Here is a 10160-nt window from a genome sequence, read left to right as displayed (position 1 = left end):
TATATAAGAAAATAGGCAATGTTTTTAATACATGCATCTTTCTTTTTAAACCAATTTGAAATGTTCCATAAAAGGGAGCAAATGTAGCTAAAAAGTCGAGTTGGATAAATATGCTTTGTATAGAAAGAACAGCGAACTGTTCCATACAGTATGTGAAAAATTCACTCTGTGTAATGATATAAATGATTGATGATGTCAGCAGAGGTTCGGCATTCGTCATCGATATCAATGAACCTAGTACAGTGACCTCCGTGTTTGTTTGTTGGTTCGTTTGTTTTTGTTCTGGTGTTTTTTTTTTATATTTGTAGTTTTTTTGTGGATTTTTTTTATGGGGGGGGGGCGGGGTGGGGTGGTGGTTTTTTTTCGGGGGGGGGGGGGGTTACCTTTTAAGGATGTTTACTTAATTTTGAGCTGCACTGTCATGTACTGTACATGGATATAGGTATCAAATATTTAAATTTAAACTACAGCAAAGCTCGTTGAAAAGCAGCGAAGAGATTTTCAGACGCAGCTTCATGTCTATAAAGGGTTTTCAATATGATAATATTCATGATAAAATATATTAATGGTATATATAATTAGTTAACATACGTCATATTTCAGACCCTTATTGCAGAATACAGTGATCCCAATTCACGCGGTTATGATGTCATATGTGAAGTAGAAATACAATTCTTTAATAAACAGATTCAGTTGAAATTAACATTTAGCATTGTTTTCATAAAAATAATTAATTTTTAAAACGACCATGATATTGCCGATAATTAAGCTCGGGGTTGCTTAAACCTACCCGCGCATTGATAATCCCATTCACGGACAAACATATAGTTCCTGATTTTAATACATTTTATAGCTCATTCATTTTTGAAAATGGGTGCAGAATAAAAACAAAATCGACAACAGCAAGAGCTATGTGATATGACATTGACATTCTTGACAAATAGAATCGTGATTCAAGGTCACTGTTTACATGTATTCATTAATTACAAACAATTATGGTAAAGTGTGAGCAAAATTTAGGCCTTGGTAAAAAATCTGGGTTTTAAAGAGATATCCTATTAAGTTTTGACCTAAATCAAAAATTACAAAAAAAAAAAATGTCAACCATCTAAAAAAATCCATATAACGAATTACCAATTCACAAGAGAACAAACACAAAACCCTTAAAAAAGATTGAGCTGGGTCAGGTGCCAAGGTGGAGTAAGCATCCCCTGCTGACCGGTCGCACTCACCGTGTGCTCCTTGTCACAATTGGGGATGTCATGATGAAGGTGTCAAAACGCGGGGGGGGGGGGGGGTGTTAAGGAAGCATATGGAATTTGAGATGCATGTAATTCCGTGAAATCACAAATTTTAATTATTATGTACATATTCAAATATCTAAGCAACGAAACGTAGATCAAAAACATATAAAAAATGCTGAAGACAATTTTTCTCCAGAAATAATTTTGTGTTACGTAGATTTACACATTGATGACGTCATGACTAAAAGTTGAATGTCGTGTGAATTTGATCGGAAAGCATTGTAAACATATTCAAAATATAACTAATCTAAGAACTCTAATAAAGTATTGTGGTGTGATTTATTGAGAATTGAACATAAGAATACTGGGGGAGATGTTCGTTTTATCAATCATTCGCTAAAAGGTATGTAAATTTGCTTTTATTTCTCAGCCAGGCTTTCCTCTGTCGTTGTTTACGATGTAAAAATCCAACCAGAACAACACTACCCCGTATATATTGAACTTGAAATTTTATACGCATCGTTAGTTTGATCAATGCTTATATTGAAAAAAGCTGGTAGAATCCCATGTTGTGTGTTGAATTGATGCAATTTGCCGTTTTCCGTGCAAACTATATAAAAGTTGGGAAGGTTTTACTAAAACCGGTTAAATAACTTTTTAATAGGACAAACATTGGATTCTAGCAGCGGTTTTGATTAAACTGAGATGTTTTACTTTCACTTGGTATGCTCATTTTATTTTGGAAACCGCGGGGTAGTGTTGTTCTATCTCATTTTATGTTAAGGAATATACGTAAGCTATTTATAGTTGTCACGTGCTAATGTACCAATGTGGCAATAATGTACTACCCGATTTTATTGCACTGACATCTATTTTAAAGGATAATACTAAGTTTTTGATCTTATTCAAAATAATTATTTTATTTCACGATTTTGTGAATATAACAGTCAAAATAAGACGCTAAATTGCCCATATGCTTCCTTAACACCCCCGCGAATCGGGAAAATGACATAATAGGAAAAAAACAAAACGTTGATGATTTGATTCGTTTGTGATTGTCAAAATACAAACTTTGAGCAAACACGGACCTTCATTTAATTAAAGATGGGATCAGGTGCCTTGAAGGAGTTGGCATTCCCTGCCATCGGTCCCACCCGCAGTGTGCTCATTGTCATGATCAAGAAAAGTAGACGAAACCTTAGTCAGCCAGGTGTATGAAAAATGGTATAAATAGTATATAAAACGTCAGTCGGCTTGAGCTTTAATTAAACATGGTACTTGCTGACAAGGTCATTGTATCGAAACAGAGAATTTGCGTAAAGATGACTTTAATTGAGATTCTTGATATTCTTGTTGCAACAACTTGTTTTAGTTGCTTTCCTCGTAAAAGAAATTGTTAGATTGTAGAGCATGCTCTTGCAAAACGAATAAACTGAGACGCATTAACCCACAGGTGCTTGAGATGACGATCGACCCCCCCCCCCACTCACACATACACTTCAATCCCCCCACCCCCATTATATAGACCCCCGGGACTTTTTTTTATTATTAAATTATTCTTTAAGGACATATTTATAATCTTATTTATACATTAATTTCACACAATTACCTAAAACAAATATATTTTTTTTTAATCAGACCCTCTATATATAATAGAAGAAGGTTGCTAACTTCGTGTGCCGATGAATATTTGCTGAATGCACTATCAAATTACGTCTACCAGTAAAAACGGTGACTTTATGCCGTAGCCCGATAATTCCTTTCACTGAATATCTGCATGCCATGCCCGTGTAACTACATTTATTAGGTAAATTAGGACAATTTTCACCGACAAGTTGCAAGTTTTGAACCGATCCATCCAAAATCAACGGAAGTAAGGGTTTATCGCAAGGAAGATAACTGGTAACATTATTATTTTTTTTTTATTTTCTCTTTTATGTCTTCCATTGTAATACACTCAGTATGAGTGCCTTCTTTTAGATTTTCCAGTACCCAAGACGATAAAAAAGTGTTCACTTCTTTGCGGCTTGATTAGAAATCATACTTCTAATTAATTGTACTTTTTTCGATTTTGCCATGCAATTGTTCTGTTTATCTTCCTTGAGATAAACCCTCATTTCCGTTGATTCTACTTGGACGAAGTAAGCAACCTTCTTGTAATATGCTTTACGGTGCTACCGTTCTGGCGAGCGCAGCAAGAATTACACATACCTTGCATCGTTGTCAACTTATAGTTTTATTTAGGTATAAACGAACGTCAAAGAATTTTTGAGAGAGTATTGCTCTACAATAAGTATGCCAAAGGTACTAATTTTAATGGTTATGATACATACAGCGCGACCCCCTACAGAGAGAGAGAGAGAGAGAGAGAGAGAGAGAGAGAGAGAGAGAGAGAGAGAGAGAGAGAGAGAGAGAGAGAGACCGGTACCTGTTTGTAGATGTGAAATTTCCCACTTTTAAAATTAATTGTCTGACTATATGCAATATCTACATAATGTTTTTACTCGTTTATTTTTTCATTTTATTTCTTTTTATTTAGTTCAAAATGTCCTATTGTTTATTTCCTCCCTACTCATATACTAACCTGCTTACTGTACATGCATGCACAATTAGCTTTAAAATGGACCGATATGACATACCGATATTAAAAACAAATCATACGTCAATGAGGCAGGTACCGCAGTCTATACTGAAATAGCCAGTACACTCATTACAGATGATTGATCCACTTCTAAATTTATCACGGGAAATATAGCACGAGTGCACTGTGACGTCATCCATGACTTTGTTCGCCTTTGTTTACGTTTCTCGACTCAATACGAAGGTATGGAAGCATGTAACAAATCTTTTGAGTCTCGCCAAAGCATATGCGGTACTCAAAACGTGTTTTGAAACTTTAAGTCACCGTAAATTACGAGTTAAAGGTCGGCCATTTTTGGCATGGCACCACGGGTGAACACATTAGAGAGCATTATGGGACGTAGACAAAAAATTTTGTTTGATGAACTGTAGGTTTAGGTCGTTCTTTTTCCCGCACATACTGGTTCTTAGAGCTTGCTTCGCTCGCCGGCGCCGACGCCGACCTAAAACAAAATGTTTGTTTTAGGTAAGTTTGGGCAATGAATGAATAAATTAGATTAGAAATATGTCATAAAACGATAATTTAATTTTAAAAAAGAGTAAAGTCCCGGGGGTCTTTATACAGTACCTGCAACGTTATGTTTTACAAGATAACGATAGGATAGGATTCACGCACGATAGGATAGGATTAACGCACGATAGAACAGCAAACACGCACGATAGGATAGGACTGATACACGATAGGAAAGGATAAACGATGCTCATGGTAAACGTATAATTGCTTTAAACGTTCTTCACGAATAAACTAATAAACTAATAATTTGAGAAAGAACACGTACATGTACGAATAAAGATTTACGTGGAATTTCTTTTTAGTAACAATTCCCGAGTTGTTAATCATCACTGCATCATTTATAGAATGTATAAGAATGACCAGTTATTTTTTAAAAGATAAAATTATGAGCTTAAATGATCAATCAATTTTCTGTATTGTTAACATTCTTTTCATTACCGAACACCCTAGCCGATCGCTGCGAATAGTTCAGCCCAAGATCAAATCACACGGAAAAAAGCGGGTTCAATTATAAAAATCCAACTCTTGCTTAAGTAAATATAAAATCTATCATAAATACATTTCTCTCTATATAAGAATTTGATGCATTAAAAACGTCATGACGTCTGGCATATCTAATTATATAAGGTTTAAAAGTTGCAGTCTCCGAAACAGTGCAGACAATGGGAGCAAGCACTATCATGATATTTCACACACACACACAAAAATAACCGATGCATGTTTAAGGTGTCTGCATTCACTTTCACAATTGATGAAAATGTTATGTGAGATGTAATAACAACAGCGAGCAAGAGTTTTCAAGTAAAAGCGATGTTCACTATGCAGTGCACGTGTGTAATCCTGATTTTAAAATAGATCAGCATCCCACCGCGATGGAAAAGGGGGAGGGGGACTTCGCAACAAGTTGTATCATATTTTCTATTACGTTACAATGTAAGTAATAATTGGTGTTTGATTATCATTGTTACAAGAGAGTCATCAGTTTGGAATAAAACATATATATATATATATATATATATATATATATATATATATATATATATATATATATATATATATATATATATATATATATATATATATATATATATATATATATACTACTTAAAGGGGGATGGTCACGATTTTGGTCTTTGCACGACATTTTTTATTTAAACTTTTTACAAAATATAACTTTAATTAGCAAGTTCTTTTTTCAGTGCTTTTGTTCCTAGAGTTTATACGCATTAGGCTTTATTGGAAATCGATGTTTAAGACAATGTTTATAATCAATTTAATGAGGCATACACATATATCTACACAGAATACAATGTTATTTGTTCTAACACTTCTGCTTATTTTTTCACCAAATGCGTTAGACGTTATCTCTGAATTGGTGAAACTTTGACAACAAATTACTTTCAACCATTGCTTAGGACAGCAGTGTACGACCGGCTTCAAACCAAATGCGTCCAACGGACCTTAAAGTGTCTTTAGACCTAATAAGTATACACACTGAAGGCGAACTGGAGAAGAAATTCGTTACCACAGCGTACATGATGCTTAAATGGCGGGACGAGTTCCTATTGGGATCGAGACAGAGTTTCCCATTTACAGACTTACTTTTCCTGAAAACGAGTGTGGAAACCGAACTTTGTCTTAACGAATGGTTTCACACCCTTAAAAAGCTAGGCGTCTCTTTTTATAACGTTGTATTGGCGACTGAGGGTACTGTTACTTAGAAACCTCATCAATAGTTTCAGTCGCATTGTTCTATTGACGTCACTTTTTTTCTTCCCGTTTAAAACACAGACGTGCAATATCGAGTTCACTCTGTGGTAACACTATGTACACTGAAGTTTAGACTTTGAGATCATCAAGCGATAGTGTTGAAATGTGAAATTACAAAGTAATGAAGTTTGACAAATTACTTCACATTCACAAAACATCGACAATTCGCTACCAAACCGTGTAGTAGCATATACCTTCAATCTTTGACGGAAACCTGACTTTCACGTTGAAAATCTCGTTTTGTGGTTTTTGGTGTTTAAATCACCCGCTTATACCAGAGAAGGGATGTCCTTCATTTCACTGTGGCTCTAGGTTTCATTGTTTTCTTGACAATCATTAGTTCTGAGATACCTTCCAACTCAGATAATCAACATGTCTCCATAGGCACAGAAAGTTCTTAGTATAGACTATATTTTTCTTTTCCAAAAATAGATGCGATGCCGACTGATAAAAATAGGGTATCCTATTTTGAGACACAGTTACAACATTAATGTGCAAGATTCAAACTTTTGCTCAAGAAATGGTTGTAAAGGGGAAACCAATAAACCCTTTCATTTTTTCAGATATCTAATTTTCAAATTTTCAGAAGCTGCGCAGTTGAACAGAGTTTTTAAATGATTAAAATGGCATTCTCCTGTTCTTGTATGCATAATTTGCATAGAAATCCACATGTGGAATCTCGTATTTATTGTTTTTGTGTCTTTTGGCAACAGTTTTTGGCTGAAATAGCCAGTTCAAGAAATGTTTATAATCTTATCATTAAATGTACAAGAGGGCTGCACACCTTTTTTAGTTCAAGGATTATTGCACACTGTCTAAGCATGGGTTTTTTACTTTTATGGAATTGTTCCAAAAAATAGGGAAAGCAATATCTAATATATGTTAATGATACTTGTATCTCCCCCATCCTTAAATGGATGCATTTACATGTGTTATAAATATACAAGCACTCTGTTTTATTTTCAAAGGTTCTTAGAAGGATATTCAAAAACTAATGGTCCAAAGATTTTATTTTCACATTAGTTTTTTTACTTATTTTCTCTCTCCAAGATTTGGGGGGGGGAGTGATAAGGATTATAGCTCCAATAATCATTGGAAGATCGTTTTCTTGTCTGCTTAGCTCGGGATAAAAATTCATCCAGTCTGCCTTTGTCATCATCTACACAAACAAAGTTTAAATCATAGTTTGGCAGTATAGATGATTTGATTTAATGCTTCATTAATAAGTCTCTTGTTATATTTTTGTTTTGTTTTTTTTTTAAGCACGTTCTGTATTTTACAAAGATTTGGCTTCAGTTGATAAAAAAAAATCAAACCTGTTTGGTAGGTATCGATGTCACCCGATATCCCATAAGCAATCAGTCATTTACATGTGTTATAAATATACAAGCGCTCTGTTTAATTTTCAAAGGTTCTTAGAAGGATATTCAAAAACTAATGGTCCAAAGATTTTATTTTCACATTAGTTTTTTTACTTATTTTCTCTCTCCAAGATTTGGGGGGGGGAGTGATAAGGATTATAGCTCCAATAATCATTGGAAGATCGTTTTCTTGTCTGCTTAGCTCGGGATAAAAATTCATCCAGTCTGCCTTTGTCATCATCTACACAAACAAAGTTTAAATCATAGTTTGGCAGTATAGATGATTTGATTTAATGCTTCATTAATAAGTCTCTTGTTATATTTTTGTTTTGTTTTTTTTTTAAGCACGTTCTGTATTTTACAAAGATTTGGCTTCAGTTGATAAAAAAAAATCAAACCTGTTTGGTAGGTATCGATGTCACCCGATATCCCATAAGCAATCAGTCGAAACAACGCAAAGAGAACAATCTTATGATAAAATGCAGAGACACAGATAAAGCAAAATTCTTAACTTTACTTGTATACGAAATATTTTTGCAGTCATCAACAGGGTAGAAATTGGCGAAGCAAAATCTTTATGAAAAAAATGTCTTATCAATTTTGAATTGCGCATAAAATGGGAAGAAATTTAAATTTTTTAACCCTACACGATCTGCTTGATTGACGCTTAAAACTTTGGTTGTACATTAATATAAGAAAGTCACAAGATGAAATATCGATGAAGCAGAGTTAAAAAAAAATCATTTTTTAAATCTTTTTAAAAGGATAAAATTAAAAATCTGCACTCGGCCCCCGAAAGTAGATAACACTGTTACACGAAGAAGAGATATTCAATATACTTACGTATATTACCAAAGGAAAACAAATTATTTTTACGAAATCGTAAACCTTTCAAACGGAATTATTTATATAGACACATGATTTCCTTTTGACCGAATATATCTAAAACATTAGAATTCAAGTACAATACTTTATTTAAATGTAACTATATTGAATTCTTAAAGACATTAAGTATTCTAGTAGAAAATGTATAAATCGTTAAATTTCTGAATCAAATAATTATTAAATATCATAGTAGCCATACCATTAAGTTATATACTAGTTATTGCTTTATTACAGTTTTACATACCAGGATTTTAAGATCGTTGATTCCCATCGCTGATGATTGATGAGTACTTGTCCGGAAAAGCTGGTTATGTACCACAGGATGATAGGCATCTTGTAATTATATCATCCCTACAGTTTCTTCTCTTTTTAGTTAACTCGTGTATTACGTAATACTTTTCCATGTATATAGAATTTCGATACATCGCCGATCGTAACTTTAGTGTTTTTAGGATCAGGATCTCAAATCATTTTGTAAAATTAATCTCTTCAAAAAGCAAATGTTATATAACTGATAGATAGTATAACAAGAGAGCCTTGACCTCCGACTAATTTTAGATTTTTAAAAATTTCACAACAAATGTGTATTCAATGCATGACCATTTGCTGTTTACTACAATTTTAAAGTCCTTAATATTTTTATTTACCTTTATATGAGCAAATTCTGAATACATAATACCCAAATAATGAATGTAGTATATAACAGATACATCTGCAGTAGCATGTCTATTATATCTTTCTAACAAACAAATACTCAGTATTACTGAATATTGGCTAAAGAACGCTCTTTTAAAAAAAGACAATGGGGCAATTAAATAAAATATTGAATACGACCGTCATCGGTAAATAGGGGTACTTTTCTCGTTTACAGACCATGCTCTCCCCAGTCACCTTTTTGGCTTTTATTCAGGTAAATTTTCTTTTCTCTTTCTTATGTATTAGACGGAATCAAGCAATGTTTTATATGTTCAATATTTCGTTTTTCTTAATAAATTTGTAAATCTGCGTTATTATTGTTATTTTGTAATTCAATGGCAAGAAGTAAAGAATGAACAGGATTGGTGTTAAAAGACGTTTCCGCCTTAGTTTATTATGCTTCAATTGATGCTAAGAATGATAATCTAGTCTACATGTAGAAGCAGAGTACTATTTGACAATCCTTTGATGAAATGTTGATCCTTGACACTTAAAAAAAAGACATGTAAAATGTGTATTGACGCTTCAATATATATTTTTTTACCAATGACTTAAACATTTTTACAGGAAGCTCTAGTGATGAAATATACACAATTGTAATTAATTTTGAATACGAGTCATAGTGTGTATATTGAAATCTTAAGTGTATTGATGTTTATCGGAATAAAAGTTTATTGATGTGTGGACTGCATTGTATTAAAGACTTACACAAACTTCTAGACTAAGTTCACATTATGGCTGACCACGAACTAAAGAGGTGTTTGCTACAGTGTATATGTATTTTGCTGAATTAATAAACGTATTTTAATAAATCTCATAGCACAGCATGAAATCTGTTAAAAACATCTTTTTTATTACAAAAATATGTATAAAATATAACGAGCGGAGAGTAGCTAGGCAAGCAAAGTGAGCTTGAAGCGCCAGAGCGCGGGAATTAAAACGGCACAAATTTACAGATTCATATAAAAAGTATTTTGGCAGCAGCCCAGCATGCCCGCTGGTCCCCGTAGTGCTTTGCAGAAAATGGCCGACTTTTCATTCGGAAAATAC

At 33.5% G+C, this 10160-nt stretch overlaps 1 pseudogene; it reads left to right on the top strand.

The window, feature by feature from the left end:
• The first annotated feature begins 2348 nt into the window (after nt 1-2348).
• On the top strand, nt 2349-6569 carry LOC128160969 (neuronal acetylcholine receptor subunit alpha-7-like; annotated as a pseudogene).
• Nucleotides 6570-10160: the final 3591 nt, after the last annotated feature.

Source organism: Crassostrea angulata, chromosome 8, assembly GCF_025612915.1.
Source record: "Crassostrea angulata isolate pt1a10 chromosome 8, ASM2561291v2, whole genome shotgun sequence".
Lineage (NCBI taxonomy): Eukaryota > Metazoa > Mollusca > Bivalvia > Ostreida > Ostreidae > Magallana > Magallana angulata.
The sequence above is the reverse complement of the archived record's forward strand: the minus strand, read 5'-3'. Positions and strand labels throughout refer to the sequence as shown.